The sequence below is a fragment of the Tursiops truncatus genome, chromosome 20, assembly GCF_011762595.2.
Source record: "Tursiops truncatus isolate mTurTru1 chromosome 20, mTurTru1.mat.Y, whole genome shotgun sequence".
Lineage (NCBI taxonomy): Eukaryota > Metazoa > Chordata > Mammalia > Artiodactyla > Delphinidae > Tursiops > Tursiops truncatus.
The window spans coordinates 17,302,801-17,323,029 of record NC_047053.1 but is presented as its reverse complement, the minus strand read 5'-3'; the positions used below and the strand labels follow the sequence as shown (position 1 = coordinate 17,323,029).

Below are 20,229 nucleotides of genomic sequence, written 5' to 3'. Positions count from 1 at the left end.
ATTTCATTATTTATTCAGTATTTTCATAACTGATCCGTCAGCCCAACTGTAAAAGTGCCGAGGAGAAAACTTCGTTTTTAATGATTATGCATCCCTTTGGCTTTGTTACCATAATTTCTGGGGGAGCAACAATTACTTCGTGTCTGGCTGACCTGCCTCTGAGTGCAGCGTCCTTCCCGTTGGTTTAGAGGGGCCATCCTTCTCTGGGACTGTCGCCTACTGCGTGCTGAAGTCCGGCCTCTGCCTGGGATTTAGGACCTCAGGCGGAATGTCTGGTTGAGTTTGCTCATCCGTGCATTCTGTGAATCTCTATCGAGCACCTTCTGTGTGCTGGGCCCCGTACTGGGGGCTAGAGATACGTGTGGCAAATGTCTCTTTGGAGAGATGTACAAAAGCTAAAGAACTGAGAAGTGAGTGATTAGTTCTGGGGTGTGTGTGTGTTGGCCTGGGAAGCCTTCTCCGAGGAGGTGACATTTGCCCTGGGTGTTGAAGAATAAATAGGAGTCTTGCTGAAAAGGTTGCATAACCTTAGGGCAGGCATCAACCTGGCCAGATGATTAGAATCATCAGGGGATCCCAGGCTACACTCCAGACCGTCAAATAAGAACCTGATAAAGGAGGCAAGAATATACAGTGGAGAAAGGACAGCCTCTTCAATAAGTGGTGCTGGGAAAAGTGGACAGCTCCATGTAAAAGTATGAGATTAGAACACTCCCTAACACCATACACAAAAATAAGCTCAAAATGGATTAAAGACCTAAATGTAAGGCCAGAAACTATCAAACGCTTAGAGGAAAACATAGACAGAACACTCTATGACATAAATCACAGCAAGATCCTTTTTGACCCACCTCCTAGAGAAATGGAAATAAAAACAAAAATAAACAAATGGGACCTAATGAAACTTAAAAGCTTTTGCACAGCAAAGGAAACCATAAACAAGACCAAAAGACAACCCTCAGAATGGGAGAAAATATTTGCAAATGAAGCAACTGACAAAGGATTAATCGCCAAAATATACAAGCAGCACATGCAGCTCAATATGAAAAAAACAAACAACCCAATCCAAAAACGGGCAGAAGACCTAAATAGACATTTCTCCAAAGAAGATATACAGACTGCCAACAAACACATGAAAGAATGCTCAACATCACTAATCATTAGAGAAATGCAAATCAAAACTACAATGAGATATCATCTCACACCGGTCAGAATGGCCATCATCAAAAAATCTAGAAACAATAAATGCTGGAGAGGGTGTGGAGAAAAGGGAACCCTCTTGCTCTGTTGGTGGGAATGTAAATTGATACAGCCACTATGGAGAACAGTATGGAGGTTCCTTAAAAAACTACAAATAGAACTATGATACAACCCAGCAATCCCACTACTGGGCATATACCCAGAGAAAACCAAAATTCAAAAAGAGTCATGTACCACAATGTTCATTGCAGCTCTACTTACAATAGCCAGGAGATGGAAGCAACCTAAGTGTCCATCATCAGGTGAATGGATAAAGAAGATGTGGCACATATATACAATGGAATATTAGCCATAAAAAGAAACGAAATTGAGTTATTTGTAATGAGGTGGATGGACCTAGAGTCTGTCATACAGAGTGAAGTAAGTCAGAAAGAGAAAAACAAATACCGTATGCTAACGCATATATATGGAATCTAAGAAAAAAAAACGGTCATGAAGAATCTAGGGGTAAGACGGGAATAAAGACGCAGACCTACTAGAGAATGGACTTGAGGATATGGGGAGGGGGAAGGGTAAACTGTGACAAAGTGAGAGAGTGGCATGGACATATATACGCTACCAAACGTAAAATAGATGGCTGGTGTGAAGCAGCTGCATAGCACAGGGAGATCAGCTCTGTGCTTTGTGACCACCTAGAGGGGTGGGATAGGGAGGGTGGGAGGGAGGGAGATGCAAGAGGGAAGAGATATGGGAACATATGTGTATGTATAACTGATTCACTTTGTTATAAACCAGAAACTGACACACCATTGTAGAGCAATTATACTCCAATAAAGATGTTAAAAAAAAAAAAAAAAGAACCTCTGGGGGTGAGACCCAGGCATCAGTAATTTTTAAAGCTCCCCAGGTGATTTCAAAATGCAGCCAAGGCTGGAAACCATGCATTAAGGGGATGGGTAAAGGGGATGGAGGTGGAGGCCACCTAGGAATTAAAAAATAAATTAACATAGCCTTGAAGTTAACCTTCCAAAGGTGGTCAGTTCTTAAACTTCTCTCCAGCCTTTCCCAAGTGTTCCAGAGAAATGAAAGGTTGGGGGCTTTGGATCTTCTTTGGACATCAAATGTGTTCCTTAAAATGTGAGGATATATGTTATCTGTCACTTTCTGCTTTTAGTCTTTAACTGAAAAATTGAGACTACAGGAAAGTTCCATCCAACTTCCTATTATAGCTGTACAGCCAAGCAAATTGGTGCTTCCAGCCCTGTCCAAGGCAGGAGGAGGTGAGATACTAGTAGTTAGTACTGGTCATTTGGACAGAAATAACCCAGGAATGTAGAAAAAAACAGAGTAATTTAACATAACAAGTGCCAATCATACACCTGATGTGTGTCAGGCACTGTCATAAGTGCTGTGAGGATGCACCAGTGAAAGACATGGTCCTGTCCTCGGGGCAAGGAGACAGGCACATACAGGACCAGCCATCATACAATGTTGGTTTTGGTGTGTGCAGGTGGCTAAGAGCAAATGAAACACCATAGGGACCAGGGAAGGGAGGAATGACTAGGATGGAGGGTGGGGTTGGGCAGGGTGGTGGTTCAGGTTACGAATGGCAGACGTGGCTGACTGTCCATGAGAAATGTGTGCTTCCCATCCCACAGGGTAGAGCCCGGGGATGACATTTCCTCCTTGCATCCCAAGTGGCCACACCACTGTTCTTGCCGATAAAACGTGAAGCGCTTCCAGTCTGGAGCTTTTAAGGATGAGTGTGGCTTGTCTACTTGCTCCTTTCTTGGCTGGAAGAAGAGGATGCTGAAGGGAGAACCACCAGACAGCAGGAGCCTGGGTTCCTGAAATCACCCCAACGAGTAAAGGCACCTGCCAACCAAGAATACCTACCTCGGTCTGTTACTTGAGGGGAAAGTAAACTTCTATTACGGTAAGGCACTGACAGTTTGGGATTGTTAAGAGTTAGAATTACCCTAATGAATACGGAAGATTTAGTGGACAAAGTAGCATTTGAATTGGGCATTAAATAGCATGTAGGATTTGGCACTGAATCTGCCAGTGCCTTTATCTCGGACTTTGCAGCCTCCAGAGCTATGAGAAATACATTTCTGTTGCTTAAGTCATACAATCTATGGCATTTTTGTTATAGCAGCCTGAATGGACTGAGTACTTTTTAACCTTATTCTACAGATAGAGAAACTGAGGCTCAGCCCGCAATTTAGGTCAAAGTAGTTCATTGGATGTTTCCTGGGAAAATTTGGCTTCGATTCATGGTTCAGGAAAAAAAAATTGTATTTGGATTTTCATTTCAGGGTTCAGAGAATCGACTTGGTTCTTTCTCGTTGGGGTTCAAAATTTAGTTTGAATCCTTGGCCCTAGGGGTCTCTGGTTCTTCATAAGTATTTATTAATTTATTTATTTTTGGCTGTGTTGGGTCTTTGTTGCTGCGCGCGGGCTTTCTCTAGTTGCGGCGAGCGGGGGCTACTCTGCATTGCGGTGCGTGGGCCTCTCATCGCGGTGGCTTCTTTTGTTGCAGAGCACGGGCTCTAGGCACGCGGGCTTCGGTAGTTGTGGTGTGCGGGCTCAGTAGTTGTGGCTCGCGGGCTCTAGAGCGCAGGCTCAGTAGTTGTGGCGCACAGGCTTAGTTGCTCCGCAGCATGTGGGATCTTCCTGGACCAGGGCTCGAACCCATGTCTCCTGCATTGGCAGGCAGATCCTTAACCACTGCACCACCAGGGAAGCCCCTTCATAAGTATTTAAATAAGTTAAAAGCCATAAAATTGATGTGACAGATGTACTTGGGCATCCAGAGGTGGTGAGCTTTTTCTCTGACCTGTGGTTCTGGGTGGGTGGTGGCTGGTGTCCACCGAGATGGATGATGGCCGTGGGATGTGAACACTGAGTGATGACTAATATTAAAGTGGATATGGGTAAACAGAAATGAATTCTGCTTGGACTCATTTTTTTTTTTTTTTGCAGTACACGGGCCTCTCACTGTTGCAGCTTCTCCCGTTGCGGAGCACAGGCTCCGGACGCGCAGGCTCAGCGGCCATGGCTCACGGGCCCAGCCGCTCCACGGCATGTGGGATCTTCCCGGACCGGGGCACAAACCCGTGTCCCCTGCATCAGCAGGCGGACTCTCAACCACTGAGCCACCAGGGAAGCCCTGGACTCATTTTTATCAGGCAGGTTCCCGGGCAGAGTGATGGTCTGCAGACTGGGCCCCAGTGGGTGCTGGGTGGCCAACAGCTGTGTCTTCTCTGCTCTTCCCAGTCCCGGGGCGAGGGCTGTGCCAGGAGACGCTCCTTGGTCAGTCCCACCTAGGCACCTCCAAAGGTCTGACTCAGAAAGTGGGGAGAAATGCCAGAGGCGGAGCCAGGCACAGGCCCGGGCAGAAACGTGTGAGGCTGAGTGTTTATAACAGTGAGAAACTGGCCGTGACCCAAATGCTCAATGGTCAGAGGGGAAAGGGAGGGTGAGAGCATTCCAGCACCTACTCTGTGCCTCGTTGTGTGGAATCACAAGGCTACTGAGCTCTAATTTATGGATGAGAAACATAGTTGGGGGTGGCGGTGGGGCCTCTCCAAAAGGAGATCAAGCCTTCTTGTCTAGGGCAGCTTTGGCTAGAACACATCTCCAAAACGGCTTGCCCTGCTTTCCTTCACGTGCCAGGCCTGTTCTGAGAAATTTACAGGCTATTTTATTTAATCTTCAACAACCTCTAGAGAAGTAGACATGAACACCCCCATTTTTGGAGAAACTCGGGCTTTTTTTTTTAGGGAGACACTGAGGCTCAAAGATAAATGATTTTCTTAACGTCACATGTGTGAAGTGGCAGAGCCAGCATTTTTTTTTTTTTTTTTGCAGTACGCAGGCCTCTCCCTGTTGTGGTCTCTCCTGTTGCAGAGCACAGGCTCCGGACGCGCAGGCTCAGCGGCCATGGCTCACGGGCCCAGCCGCTCCGCGGCATGTGGGATCTTCCTGGACCGGGGCACGAACCCACGTCCCCTGCATCGGCAGGCGGACTCTCAACCACTGCGCCACCAGGGAAGCCCAGAGCCAGAATTTAAACTGAAATTTTGTAAAACTCCAAACCCTGGGCTCTGGCACCAGACTATACGGGTTCAGAGCCCAGGTCCTCCACTTACTAGATGTGTGTACCTAGGGAAATTCCTGAATCTCTTTCATCTTTGTAAAATGGGGGTGATAAAAATTCTTGCCTTTCGGGGCTGTTAGGAGGACCAAAGGAGTTAAGACAAGTATAACACGGTGTGCTGGGCACACTCGATAAGTCAGCTATTGTTATTTTTATCATTATTATTGCTACCACTTCTCTAAGACACTTATATGGCTCTAGGGATAATCTTTACATTGATGGAAACAGACCAGGATTGAATGCTTCCTCGTCTTAGAAGCCTTGGGCCAATGTGGTAACAACAGCCTTTGCACATTCCAAACTGGAGAAGTATCTAGAATAAAACTCCCAAACAGGACAGTGGAGGCTCTGTTTATCCAGGCCAGTGTTGACTTGGGGATCAGCGCAAAGGCGAGATGAGGGTGCTTGCTGATGAGACGATTGGGTCACATAGGTCTCGTGTCATCTCTGAAAGAAATGAGAGGGAAGTTGGACTTGACCTGGTGGGTCTTGAGAAAGAGCTCTGCTTGTGGTTTAAAATTGTGTCTCATTTTCATTTGTCCATTGCTTTGTGCTCTTTATGGCTGGTTTGATGAGGTCCTACTGAGAGGCGGGGGAATGAACTGGAGGTTTGAGCCCTGCATCCTTTCTCCTCCATTTCCCTGATGCTTCAGAATAATAACCCATTTCATGTAATAGTGGGTTCAGATGGCAGATTACAGACTCACGTATTGTAGAGGGACCCATCAGTGTGGCCACGGCTTGACCCTGGTAGAAGGCCGTAACCCTGATTGCAAAGACTTGAGCCTTCCAACTCAGTCAGGGGGTCCCTGCCTCCTCCCAACTCCTCTAAAATTTCCCCAGTGACAGGAAATCAGGATCTGTGTAGACACTCAGCTTGCACCAATGTCCAGTTTTCCTTCCCTCTGGGCACTCAGGAGACTATACATCAGTTGCACGGGGCCACATGGTTCTGGCCAATGGGCTGTGAGAGGAAAGGACACATGTCCCTTCTGGGCTGAGGCATCCAGGTGCATGGCAACTGAGGAGACCGTGTTACCTGTGGAGCAGCTCCAGGAGAGAGCAGCCTCCTTCCGCCTGGTCCCCAGTGCCTGAATGGGGCAGAGCCCTGCCACTCCCCAGTCCTCATGGGACAGGAACGTGAGTGAGAAAGAAACTTGTGTTGTGTGAAGCCACTGAGATTCTGGTTGTGTTTCCATAGCCTAACCCAGCCCACTTAACCAATCCAGGGTCCCTCCCCTGGAGGACAGCCTCAGGTGTTCCGGCTGTGCCTGGCCCAGGGATGCCTCTGCAAGGTGTGGCAAGAATCAGACGTGGTGTGCCTTTTGCTAGGCACACCGTGCCTCTGGGATTCTGCTTTGTGCCTCCACCGTGTCATACCTGGTGTTTGTCCTTGCCCTCTGCTCACTAGGGAAGCAATAACATTACCTTTCTTTGTTTTTTCCTTTTTCAAAATTATTATTATTATTTTTTGGCCACACTGCGCGGCATGCAGGATCTTAGCGCAGCATGTGGGATCCCCAACCAGTGATCAAACCTGTGCCCCTCACAGTGGAAGCGTGGAGTCTTAACCACTGGACCACCAGGGAAGTTCCTAAAAATTAATTTTCTATTTTTATCAAGGTAACATGGGTAGCTGGTTAAAAAATTAAAGCAGGCAGGATCACACCCTGCGCCTGAATCCAACTCTCTAGGGTCAACCTTTGTAAACTCTAAGTCTTCCTTTCGGCATTTTCTACCATATTTCTAAATAATCTGTTTATGATGCTATTGCTTTTTCCCCCAGTTTTACTGTGATATAGTGGCATACATCACTGTGTAAGTTTAAGGTGTGCACCATAATGGTTTGACTTAGATATATTATGAAATGTATACTCAATTACATTTTTTTCTATATTATCTACTGACCTCCTACTAAAAAAGATTTTGCTCTCTTTCCCCAACCTGGCAACTCCTCCTGCAACCACTTCTGCTCTCTTTATTCTCCTAACATAGTTATACTGTGATTTTTGGTTGAACCAATATCTGGTGTTTGCCTTACTGTGACAATGTAAATATCGTCCATGACTGAGTCACAAGAGGTGCAATGATTACAGCTTATTTCTTATACAGTATAGTAGAAACAATGTTATGTGTTCACCCCCTGTTTTCTATTCCTGAGAACACAGGAGATTACATTTCCCAGCCTCCTTTGTGTTCAGCTGGGACCACGTGACTATGTTCTGGCCAATGGAAATGCAAGGGGAATTGATTGATACAGCCCTTTCAGCCCCAGGCAGTCCAAGACCTTCTTCACACTCCAGGCAGCCTGAGTGAAGGGCACTGAAATGGTAGAGTTGCAAGAGGGAAGGAGGCTGGGTTCCTGAGTCACCACCTGGAGGAGAGCCGCCGACCAGCGTCAGCCTGTGATGCGGATGAGATATAGATCTTTCTGTCTGAAGCCACTGAGATTTTAAGATGGGTCTGTTACGGCAGCTACCATTAATACCTAATACTTTCAGCCATTTTTTTTTTATTGTTCTCCAGTTTGCTTAGGATCTTTTTAATCATCCTGATTCACTCCCAGACTCTCCCACAGAATTAAAAACCTCCTCTCAGTAAGGTCAAACCCCCAGGCTCTTCAATTGTGCTCTCTGCCTTTCCCCCCGCCCCCAACTAACCCTTGTGCCTAGTTGATGGGACTTCAGGCTTTTCTCTGCCTGACAGGGAGGAAGGAGGCTGGTTGGAAGGGGAAATAGGCTATATTTAAGGAGAGGTGGTCTCACTTAATGGTTAAGAGCTCAAAGTTTTCAAATTTAGTAGCTCTTTGACTTTGGGCAATTTTCTTTTTTTTTAAATTAATTTATTTATTTTTGGCTGAGTTGGGTCTTCGTTGCTGTGTGCAGGCTTTCTCTTGTTGTGGCGAGCAGGGGCTATTCTTCGTCATGGTGCAGAGCCCCACGTCGTTGTTGGAGCACGGGCTCTAGGCACACGGGCTTCAGTAGTTGTGGCACATGGGCTCAGTAGTTGTGGCTTGCAGGCTCTAGAGCGCAGGCTCAGTATTGTAGCGCACGGGCTTAGTTGCTCCACAGCATGTGGAATCTTCCTGGACCAGGGCTCGAACCCGTGTCCCCTGCATTGGCAGGTGGATTCTTAACCACTGTGCCACCAGGGATGTCATGGGCAATTTTCTTAACTTTTCTGGAACTTAGCATCCTCATCTGAAAAAATGGGGATAATTGTAACCTCAACGTCATAGGACTGTTGTGAGGATTAAATGAGATATTCTTGTAAAGTGCTCTCAGCAGGATTTCTGGCGTATTGCATGTGCTGATAAATGCTAGTTATTATTGTAATTAAGATGAAAAAGCTCTGGGGAATGACTGCACTCCCCAAGCGTCAGGGAATATAACGTGAGAGTGAGTTTTCTGCCTTGCTTCTGACTATAGGTAGCTGTTCCCCAACTCTAGAGACCATCAGAAGGACCAACTTGGGGAGGTGTGTCCCAAGGTGTGACAGCAGCCTCTCCAGGGATGGGGACCATGTGCCTGGAATCTTCCTTTATGTCCTCAGCATGGGCTGAGCTGGCCTGAGCTGGGACTCCCTGAAGGTCCTTGGCTTCCCCACTTCAGGTGCTCCCTCCCTCCACCCTCGGGCTACCGGGCAGTGCTGCTCAGTCTTCTTCCTTCCCTTTGATTGGAGATGGGTGCCAATTAGCTTCATAGCAAATATTTATTGAGTATCTGCTGCGTGCCAGGCACTGTGCTAGGCAATGGATTATAAGAGTTAACAAATAGAAAGACTTCGCCATTAAAGAGTTTAGAATTAAGTGGGAGAGGCACATGGTGAAGAAATGAATGTATAATTATACACTGTAGGCCAGGCTGGAAAGGAAAACATCGAGTCCTGGGAGGGAGTATCCAGGGTGACTTCACCCTTGGGGCAGTGAACTCTCGCAGTCGGCAGGGAAACTCATGCAGGATCTAAGAGACCACGAGAAGGAGTTTGTATTTTATTTTAATTGGAAAGCAGAGGAGCCCTGACTAGTTTAGAGCAGGGGATTGACACGATCAGATTTGTGTTTTAAAGAGGTCACTTTATCAACCACTTGCTCCGTGCCTCAACTATCATGGGAAACCACGGTTGGAGGAGCAGAAAGGGGAAGGGAAGGACCACGAGGGAGGATGAGACCTTAGTAATCTGACTGCGGTCGATTTCAGTTGCTGCATTTTTTGGTCCTATCCTGGATAGTGGGTGTCACCATGGCAACCTAAGTGGACGAATGTTTCAGGCTTTAACAAATGTCGATGGTTGTCAAATGTCAACCATGCAGGTCTGTGTCAACGCAATACAAATGTCTTCCCCACCAAACCTCCTCTCCCCACACACCCAGAGGCATTTCTGATTTTGAAGCTTAGTTGGTTTCTGTTTGTTGGAGAACTATGTCTTGTGAGGGCAAGCAATAATTAGACCTTGAGACTCCTTTCCCGCTTAACGCCCAGAAGAATGTTTGCATCAGACTAAACCAAACCCAACATGGTAGTGGGATAAACAGAGCCGGAAGTGCAAAGCCGAAGGCACTTTGATGCTAGTGCCTCTTTTATCAGAGGGGCACACAAATCCGGTCAGTAAGAAACATCTTCCCCGTCCACCTCCCAGGCACTGCAGCGTTCATGTTCCCTCCTTGGAGTTTCCATTATACCTTGAACATATCTGTATTACGGCTTTTATCACGCTTTACTCATCTGTTGGTTCATTCACCACATATTAAACGTCCAGTGGTCAGGTATTGTGCCAGGTGCTGGGGACAGAGTATCGAACAAGACAGGCCCCGTTTGCATGGACTTACATTGTAGTTGCGGTAGATGGACAATAGTCCAGCCAACAGAGTGCTGAGTAAGATCACTGCAGACAGTATTAGGTTCTCAAGCAATTAGAGGAGATTAGGCTTTAGTGGTTAGTAGTGAAGGACTCTTGCTATTTCTTGGATATGCTGCCTTCATTCCCTCATCAGTGCCTTTTGACTTGCTGTTCCCTCTCTGGAAGGTTCTCCTGCACTTTCCCACGGCGGCTTCCTTTGGCTCATTTTGGTCTCAGCTCAAAAGTCACCTCCTCCGAGAGGGCCCCTCTGACCACCCCAACCAGAGTAGCCCTTATTTATGCCTTTCATTGTTTGTGACCTGCCTCAGCCCACTAGAAGTACAAGCTCTCCTGCGGACAGGTTCTTAGATTTGTGGGCTGTTGGTTTCGGCCATGGTCTGGTCGGGAAAACAGACGCTACTCTCTGGATTCCACGTGTGAAGGAATTAAGATGGGGGGAGCCTTGGGTGGGGAGGGGGAAAGTGAGGGGTTCTCAAGAGCTCACCGGGAGGCCACTGTGAATTTTGAGAAATGCTGGAACTGGTTGTCAGTGATTTCAGTCTGCTGCAATAAGGAAAGTCGTTTTCAAGAGTCTGCCCAGAAGCTGCTGCGAATCTTAAAATCTTCCAGGAAGCCTCTGCTTGCTAGCTCACTTGCCGGCAAGTAGTGATTTGCAGGTACTTACCTGGAAGTTGCTGCAGACTTCACATCCATCATTTTGAATCCATCTCCATGACAGCCTAGAACCCAGAAACGTACAGGGGAGATTCTGGGAAATGTGGTTCTTGGCTTTCCCTTCGTAGAGCAGACTATGGAAGTGGGAGGCAATGTTGCCAAGTTGAAAACACAATCCGACATGCCATTGTATCTCCAGTCTCTAGAACAGTACTTGACACATAGCGGGTGCTCTGGTGGGAGTTGAATGATTGATAGAATCATCCTCAACTGGCTGACTCCAAAGCCCATGCAGTCCCATTCCAAAACCAGCTGAACAAGCTATGATCTTGACCCTGGAGCCCCGGCTGGAACTGCTGACCAGTAAGTCCCAGACAGGGTCTGTGCCACACGTATGCCCACAGAATTGTGCATATTAGGGACAGGAGCAGTGAGGGAGGCTGGAGTGCCCAGGGAGTTTATGAGAGGATAGGCTGAAAAAGGGACCTCCAACCCTCTGTGATCAGTCCTTCCTGGAGGTGGTGGCATCTCTCTCAATCACTAGATTGAGAGAGAAATACTGCTGCCCCAGGGTAGCCATCCCTGATGGCAGAGGAGATGCGTAGCCCTTGAGGGCCTGGGCATTTGGCCATGAGTAACCCCTCTGATGTTAAAAGATATGGGAAGTCTCTTGTTTTACCTTTTAAATTAATGTGAATTTTGTGTGCTCTCCTATAACGTGTATGATTGCTTTCATATGAAAATAAGCCTATTCTCCCCCGTTTTGGAGTCACACTGATGCTCCACGTGGTGTGTTGGATTTAGTAGGGGGTAGGGGTGGAAGCCGCAGGTGTACCAGGCCCCAGGACCAGCGACTGCGAGGCCTGGTGCAAAATGAAAATGTGGGGTCCCTTGTTCAAAAATTAGAATTTCAAGACTGTACCAGCAGAACATTTTTTCTTTTAAACATTTTTTCTTTCTTTAATGTTGTATCTATTTTGTTTATTTTGGGCTGCATTGGGTCTTTGTTGCTGCACGCAGGCTCCCTCTAGTTGCAGTGAGCGGGGGCTACTCCCCGTTGCAATGTGCGGGCTTCTCACTGCGGTGGCTTCTCTTGTTGCAGAGCACGGGCTCTAGGTGTGTGGGCTCAGTGGTTGTGGCACAGGGGCTCAGTAGTTGTGGCTCGCGGGCTGTAGCGCGCAGGCTCAGTAGTTATGGCGCACGGGCTTAGTTGCTCCGCAGCATGTGGGATCTTCCCGGGCCAGGGCTCGAACCCGGGTCTCCTGCATTGGCAGGTGGATTCTTAACCACTGCGCCACCAGGGAAGCCCCCCAGCAGAGCATTAAACCAAGTGTGGGGCCCTTCTGAGCACAAGCCCTGTGGGACTGGTAACAAATGACCACAAACTAAGTGGCTTAAAACAATACAGTAGGGGACTTCCCTGGCGGTCCAGTGGTTAAGACTCCATGCTTCCAATGCAGGGGGTGCGGGTTCGATCCATGCTGGGGAACTAAGATCCTACATGCCGTGAGGAGCGGCCAAAATAAAAACCCCAAAAAACAAATTAATTTTCTCCCAGTTCTGGAGGCCAGAAATCTGAAATGGGTCTCACTGGCTGAAATCAAGTTGTTGGCAGGACCACCCTTCCTCCTGAGGCTCTAGGGGAGGCTGGATTTCCTTGCCTCCTGCAACTTGTGAAGGCTGCCTGCGTGCCTTGGCTTGGGACCCCCTTCCTGACATCACTTCAACCTCTTGCTTCTGTTGTCACATCTCCTACTTCCTCTGTCGTCAAATCTTCGCCGCCCTCTTGTATGAAGATTGCATTTAGGGTCCGTGCTGGATAATCCAGGATAATCTCGAAATTATTAGTCACATCTGCAAAGTCCCTTATGCCATGGAAGGTAACATTCACAGGTTCTGGGGATTAAGACCTGGTTAACTTTTGGGGCCATTATTCTGCCGACCCTACATGCCCTTGAAGTGGGCCCTGCCAGGCTCACAGCTGAATCCTCTGGTTTGAAAGAGGCAGCCTTTTGAGGCTCAGAGCAGAAAGGCGAGTGGGACAGACGTGTGAAGGAGTCGGGGAAAGGATGCCTTCTTCACCTGGATCCTCCATGCTGGCCCCAGTGGGAGGAGGCTGTGTCCAGCGCCCAGGGGCGTCCAGAGGTTCATGGCTTTTGTGTCGCCCCCTGATTAGAGTTGCCAGATTTAGCAAATAGAATTGCAGGACCCACATCACGTGGGATCTTCCCACATCGGGGCTCAAACGCGTGTCCCCTGCATTGACAGGCGGATTTTTAACCACTGTGCCACCAGCGTATTTTATTTGGCTACCCTGTCCCTGATTCTTACAGCCACACTGTGTTGCCTTCCTCCAATGGCTGTGCTCAGTCTCAGCCTCTGGGGCTTTGGTGAGACCCCCATCGCTCTCCTTCTAGCAGGGTTTCAGGCGTGCGGCCAGAATAAGAGAAGCTGGGCCTGAGGGTTCACAGGCAGGAAGAGGGTTGACAGGGAGAGAGCCTCAGGGTGGCTGGGGAGGAGGCCTGGGTTTGTTGATCTTAAGGAAAACAGCAACACTTCCTTACTGGGAGGGCAGAGCATTTCCAAGGTGATTGCTAACTGCCCCCCACACCCTCACGAAGACGTTGTGTCCCAGCCCTGGAGGGCCATGGGCCTTGAGTCCCTGTGGCCCCCCGAGGGTCACAGGCAGCTCCTAAGTGCAGGATGCAGGGCTCATGGAATAAACACCACATTTCACTTCCTTTGCAAACATCGCACATCTGAGAAACTAATTTCCTTTTCTGAGACACGTCTTTCCCAGCTGTGCAGGCCCTGGGCAGGCTGGGGTCAGACAATAAAATAGAAGTGGTTGGGGCAGCAGGCTGGTGGAGTTAATGCCCCCCCAGTATTGCAGTCAGGAGGTCCCTGTGCTCTGTGAGGATGCGGATCTGTCCAAGTTCACTTCCCTGAGACGGACCACAGAGAAACAGACCACGTGGCTCTTGTTCTCCTATTGACAGTATTCCATAGACCCCAAGCTCTGATGATGATTGTAAGAAGCATTGTTATTTTATGTGCTGACAGCGAAAGAACGCTGCCAGCTATGTTATACTGTTAATTGAAACGTGCACCCCAATTTCAGAGTTGTGAAATTGTGAAAAGATGGGCATCTTAAGAATCAATGACATCGTGTTAGGTTTACTGTCAGCTCCAAGCTAGTGGAATGGAGCCATGGAATAAATAATCATAACAATGACAATGATTTATTTATTAATTATTGATAATGTCTGTGTTTGAGTCATGCGGCATCACTCTTCTCCTTAACAGTTAAGAAAAACTGGTTCCCAGTCAAACGTGCGCATGGTGGGTCTACTGAAGCCCCCACCCCATGTCTGGGTTTCTCTTCAGGACCTCCTGCTTTGATTTCCTTAATCCACTGAATCCTCCTCTGCCCCCCTCCCCCCCACCATGTACATAATTTCCACTTTTTAAAAAGACTGTGAGGGCTTCCCTGGTGGTGCAGTGGTTAAGAATCTACCTGTCAATGCAGGAGACACAGGTTTGATCCCTGGTCCAGGAAGATCCCACATGCCACGGAGCAACTAAGCCCGTGTGCCACAACTACTGAGCCTGTGCTCTAGAGCCCGTGAGCCACAACTACTGAAGCCCGCGCACCTAGAGCCCGTGCTCCGCAACAAGAGAAGCCACCGCAATGAGAAGCCCGCGCACCGCAACGAAGAGTAGCCCCCACTCGCTGCAACTAGAGAAAGCCCACGTGCAGCAAAGAAGACCCAACGCAGCCCAAAATAAATTAATTAATTAAAAAAAGAAAAGATTGTGATAAGATACACAGAAAATTTATCATTCGAACCATATTAAAGTGTACAGTTCAGTGGCATTTAGTACATTTCCACTGAATTCTTGCTCTCGCTACGTCTTTCTTCCAGAGCATGGTTTTTTTTCTCAGCCCTGTGTGGAGTTCACAGAAGAACCTAGTATTTTCCTCTTGATTCTCCAGGTCAGCCGCCAACACAGGCTGTGGGCTATTAGCCGATGATTACTGAAACCTTGAAGGAGTCAGAAGGGGTATAGCCCGCCCAGCCCAGCCTTAACTCTAACACGCTCTCTTCTTGCAGCCTCTGCGAGACATTGGCTGCCTCTTGGCCTCGAATCTGCCTCCCAAGGTGTTTCCCAGCTTTCTCTCCTCCCCTCCCTCTCAGTCTTTTCTGCCAGCTCCTTGCTGGGCTGCCAAACTCCTGACTTTATCACAAGGAGCCATTTTGCTCTCTCTTCTCCCTGACTTCCTTCCTACCATCCAGAGTTTGCACCTTTCACAGGTGTTCTCTATACAAAGACCGCCTGGCCCCAAGAGAGCTTATCTCCCCAGTCAGGGAGAAACCTGCCCAGCTGTCAGAGATTTGCCATCTCGCCGATTGCTTTAGATGCGGCCAGGCTGCTGTCTCTACACCTCGTAGAGCTCAGGCTCTGCAGCCGTGGGCAGACGCGTGCAAAGCCAAGTCCGTGTGGTAACTGTCATGCTCTGATAAGGGGGCACTCCGAGCCTTTTGGAGCAGAGAGGAGGGGGTCCTAACTCAGTGAAGGCGGCTGCTGCAGTATGTTATTGCCGAGTTCCCGTTTCTCCATCTGGTATTTGCTCCCAAAGTCCCTTCGGGAATCCCAGTTCCTGTTCTCACTCCATTTGGTTGGGGGCAGGCTGACCCCATCCCCAGGCTCCAGGGATGGACACATGCCCCCGGGCTGTCCGGCCCACTGGGACATTGCTGGCAAGAGTGACTTGTTCAGAGATAGGCGTGGGACCCAATCCAGGCCAGTGAAAGCAACCCTAGGCCTTGTCCTGGAACTACTGAGTCAGAGACACTCCCATGCTGCTGGGGCTGCTCACTGGTAGGCCAGGAGCCTGGAGATGCTGGTGGTAATCTGGTCGCCACATGGAGCGGGGCTGCTGGAGAGTGAAGACAAGTCGGGGGAAACCAGCATTAAGAACAGGAGAGCGATGACTGGATACCAGGTAGGAAAGCCGAACACGTCACTTTTCTGCATAATGAAGCTTGAGTTAGGCTTTTGTGGACTCTAAGAACCCTGATTAACAGTCCTGGAAGGCTGCAAAGCAGGGGGATGATGATTGCGTAGGGCTTTGAATGATAAGTAGGAGTTTCCGGGCAGCAAATGTGAAGAGCATGTTCTAGGCAGAGTGGGTAGCACGTGTGCAGGTGAGAAGGCAGGGACCGGGTGGTGGGTGGCGGCTGGATGACGGAAAGCCTTAAGTGTCATCCTCGGGGATTTAGACGTGGTCCCGGAGCTGGCTGCCGTGCTGGGGTTTTACTCCCACGAGCTTATGCTTCCCCATACTGCAGATGAAGGAACTGAGTCTAGGAGGTGCGAGGCAGAAAGTTTGCAGTTCAGTGACCCCACCGGGAGTGCCACACAGGTTACGAGGCTAAGCCCCTCGAGGGATGCAGAGAGGTTGGCCTTGGCATCCACGGGGCCGATAGGTCAGGCAATGAAGGGACAAGGAGCTGCCTTTGACCGGGTATGTGCTCAGACCCAGGCCCCCTTATGTGTCCTTCTAGCTTAGTTTTCTGAGACCATGGAGGGTGAGAGACTCAGGTGAGTAGGGATCGCCTGGGGGTTCTCGCCCTGGTTGCACTTGAGAATCCCCCTGAGGGGTGGGGAGTTAAACCTACAGGTACTGGGCCAGCACAGACCTGACTGTTGGTACGTTTCAAAGCCTTTTTAGGTGATTTTAATGGACATCAGGGTTAAGGGCCATTGGCCTGGGTCAGTGGTTCTCAATCACTCGGTGAGATTAATTAAGGGAAAGTTAAGAGGGTAGGGGAGAGAAAGAATACTCCCTGGGCTTCATTGATAGACTAGGTCCTGTGCTGGGTACCTGACAAGCAGTGTCTTGTTTAATCCTCCCTACAGCTTTGCCGTGATATCCCCATTTTACAGACGTGCTCACTGAGGCTTGGAGAGGTGTAGCAAACTGCCAAGGCCATAGAACTAGTCTGCAGGGGGGCTGGGTTTTCAACCCAGGCCTCTGTGACTCTGCACACACATGCTCCCTCCTGCCAGCTGCCTGGCATCCTGAGAGGTTGCCCAGTCCATCTGGGCAGGCCCCACCTAGGCTGAAGCCATTATGGGGTGCTCTTCCATAAGTGAGGGTCCCAGTCCTTGTGAACCGGGAAACAGGAGGAGGCGGCTGTGCTTGGAAGCCTGGCACCTACGTCCTCCTCTGCAATGCTGAGGGGCCTGGGCCAAGTCACTGCCTCTGTCTGGGCCACTGTGTTAGTCAGGGTTTTCCAGAGAAACAAGCAACAGGGTGTGTGTGTGTAAAGTGATTTATTACAAGGAGTTGGCTTATGTAATTATGGAGGCTGACAAGTCCTAAGATCTGCAGGTGAGTCGGTGAGCTAGAGAACCCAGGAGAACTGATGATATAGTTCCATTCTGAGCCTGAAGGCCGGAGAGCCAATGGTGTTGTTTCACTGAGAAAGCCTGCGGGCCTGAGGCCAAACTGATGTCTCTCTTTTTTTTTTAATTTTTATTGGAGTATAGTTGATTTACAATGTGTTAATTCTTCTGTACAGCAGCAAAGTGACTCATATATATATGTTTTTTCATATTCTTTTCCATTATGGTTTATCACTGGATACTGAATACAGTTCTCTGTGCTACACAATAGGACCTTGTTGTTTACCCATCCTATATATAATAGCTTGCATCTGCTAATCCCAAACTCCCAACCTTTTTCTCCCCTACCCCATCTCCCCCCTTGGCAACCACAAGTCTGTTCTCTACATCTGAGTCTGTTTTTGTTTATAGGTATGTTGATTTGTGTCATATTTTAGATTCCACGTGTTAAGTGGTGTGTGGTATTTGTCTTTCTCTTTCTGACTTGCTTAGTATGATAATCTCTGGGTCCATCCATGTTGCTTCAAATGGCATTATTTCACTGTGTTTTCTTATGGCTGAGTAATATTCCATTGAATGTATATACACCACATCTTCTTTATCCATTCATCTGTCGATGGACATTTAGGTTGCTTCCATGTCTTGGCTATCGTACATAGTGCTGCTATGAACATAGGGGTGCACGTATCTTTTCAAATTATAGTTTGGGTATATGCCCAGGAGTGATATTGCTGGATCATATGGTAGTTCTATTTTTAGGTTTTCAAGGAACCTTCATACCGTTTTTTCCATAGTGGCTACACCAATTTATATTCCCACCAGCAGAGTAGGAGGGCGCCCTTTCCTCCACACCCTCATGTTTCAGTTTGATTCCAAAAGCAAGAAAAAGCCAGTGTCCCAGTTTGATGGCAGTCAGGCCGGAGGAATTCCTCCTTACTCACAGACCACCAGGCTTTTTGTTCCGTTAGGGCCTTCAAGTGGTTGCGTGACGCCCACCCACATTAGGGAGGGCAATCTGCTTTGCCCAGTCCACAGATTCAAATGTTAACCTCATTCAAAAACACCCTGGCTGGAACATCTAGAATAACATTTGACTAAGATCTGGGCACCCTGTGGCCCAGTCAAATCGACACCTAAAATTAACAATTAAAGTTACTTGGGGAAAAGTAGAGGGGTTGGTAAGCTGGCAGCAGGTCAGTGCCCAGGCTGAGGGGTGCGTGTGAGTCATTTAACCTCTCCCAGCCTGGTACACATGGTCCTGGGGGAGTCACATGACGTTATTTTTCACAGCTGAAAGCCATTTGAGCTTCTTGCTGGCCATGGCTGTTCTCACTGGTACTACTAACCAGCTTGCAACCCTGTGCTCCACTTGGACTGTTCTGTTGGGACCCAGGACGGGTGTGAAATGAGGCCCAGACAAAGCTGGCCAGTTGGGGAGATAAGTGACAGTCTCCGCTTGCTCTTGGCTTCCCTTCCTGGCTGAGTGTGGCTGGGAGACAGCATGGGAGCTGGGGCTGGATCTGCCTTTAGAGCTTCCTGAACAGAGGAGAGTCTTGCCCTGCATGTGGGCTCTCACTCTGGCCAGGAACAATGGACTGGGGCCCAGTGTATCCGAGGACTGGAGGACGCCTGTGGCCCTGCCCTGGGGGAGGCCAGGTGCTGCCCGGAGGGTGACCTTTGCTGTGCGGGGTGGCTTGTGGGTGGAGGGGAATTAGTAACCCTCTGGCTACTTCTGTATAGGGTGTCCTAAGGTGCCCACCCCTGCCCTTAGATCCTGACTCCAGAACCTGCCTTTTCTTGCTGTTTGCTGCTACCATCTTTCTGAAGCTTTTCTGCTTATCCATAAACGACACTTTGACATTCAAGCTTTCTAAGGAAAGAGCTCCTCTTATCAGCGCAGACCTGTGTGTCCTTTATGCTTGCTCCCACACGCTCACTGGGTTTGACATGGTTTAGTTTCTTCAGTGCTGGGTCTGTGAGGATGAGAAAGAGGAGGAGTGGGTTGTGGGACCCACCCTCCAGATCGAAGGTGCTCCATGGGTGATGATCTGTGAAAGGCCTCAGGGTCCCTGCCAGGGGGCTGGCTGGTCTCTAGAGAGGCAGAGCGACCCTTAGAAGGGCCACATCCCTGGAAGTTGCTGCCTGGAGTGGGGGTAGGTGCAGAGGGAGCATGGGGGCGGAGACAAGGAGGCCCACGGCGGAGGGGTTGTTATAACAATTCTAACACCATACACTTGATAGTATTCCTACACCTCCTACACCTGCTGGGGATGCAAGCCGGAACCACGGGAGACGGTACGCAGCCTCCTCAGGAGAGCAGCAGGTGTTACATCTTAAATGGCTTTCACATTTTTTCTTTTTCTTTTTTTTTTTTTTTCGGCCATGTGGCATGCGGGATCTTAGTTCTCGGACCAGGGATCAAACCCAGAGGCCCTTGGCAGTGAAAGCACCAAGTCCTAACCACTGGACTGCCAGGGAATTCCTTTTCACGTTAAAATATTAAAAGAAAAAGAAAAAAGGTGGGGGGATTTCCCTGGTGGTCCAGTGGTTAACACTTGGCCTTCCAATGCAGGGGGTGCAGGTTCGATCCCTGGTTGGGATCTGCTTTGCTCAGTCCACAGATTCAAATGTTAACCTCATTCAAAAACACCCTGACTGGAACATCTAGACTAGACCCTGACTGCCCCACTGCCAAAAAACCAAACCATGAAGCAGGAACAATGTTGTGATGAATCCAATAAGGACTTTGGGAGCGGTCCACATCAAAAAAAAATCTTTAAAAAAAAAAAAAAAGGTGGGGCTTGACAATACATAAAGGCAATATTTTGCAGAAGTATTGGCGTGCCTGGTGTCTGAGGAGGTGGGGCAGGCACAGGGGCAGTGGGCAGAGAAGGCAGCTGGTGTGGTGGGGAGACTGCTTACCTTGAGCAAATAAATGA

The 20,229-nt window shown here is 48.8% G+C and overlaps 1 protein-coding gene across 14 annotated transcripts in view; it reads left to right on the top strand.

Annotated features, from left to right (window-relative positions):
* COPRS (coordinator of PRMT5 and differentiation stimulator) overlaps window positions 1–20,229 on the top strand; it is a 210,806-nt gene that overhangs the window by 45,831 nt on the left and 144,746 nt on the right. For 12 of the 14 annotated variants that reach the window (XR_012328803.1, XR_004523851.2, XR_012328800.1 and 9 more), the window contains one exon: window positions 2,859–3,136. The exons of the other annotated variants lie outside the window; for them this stretch is intronic. The gene's annotated coding sequence lies outside the window, so the exon portion shown is untranslated. The remainder of the gene's footprint in view (window positions 1–2,858; window positions 3,137–20,229) is intronic. 14 annotated transcript variants of the gene reach the window in all.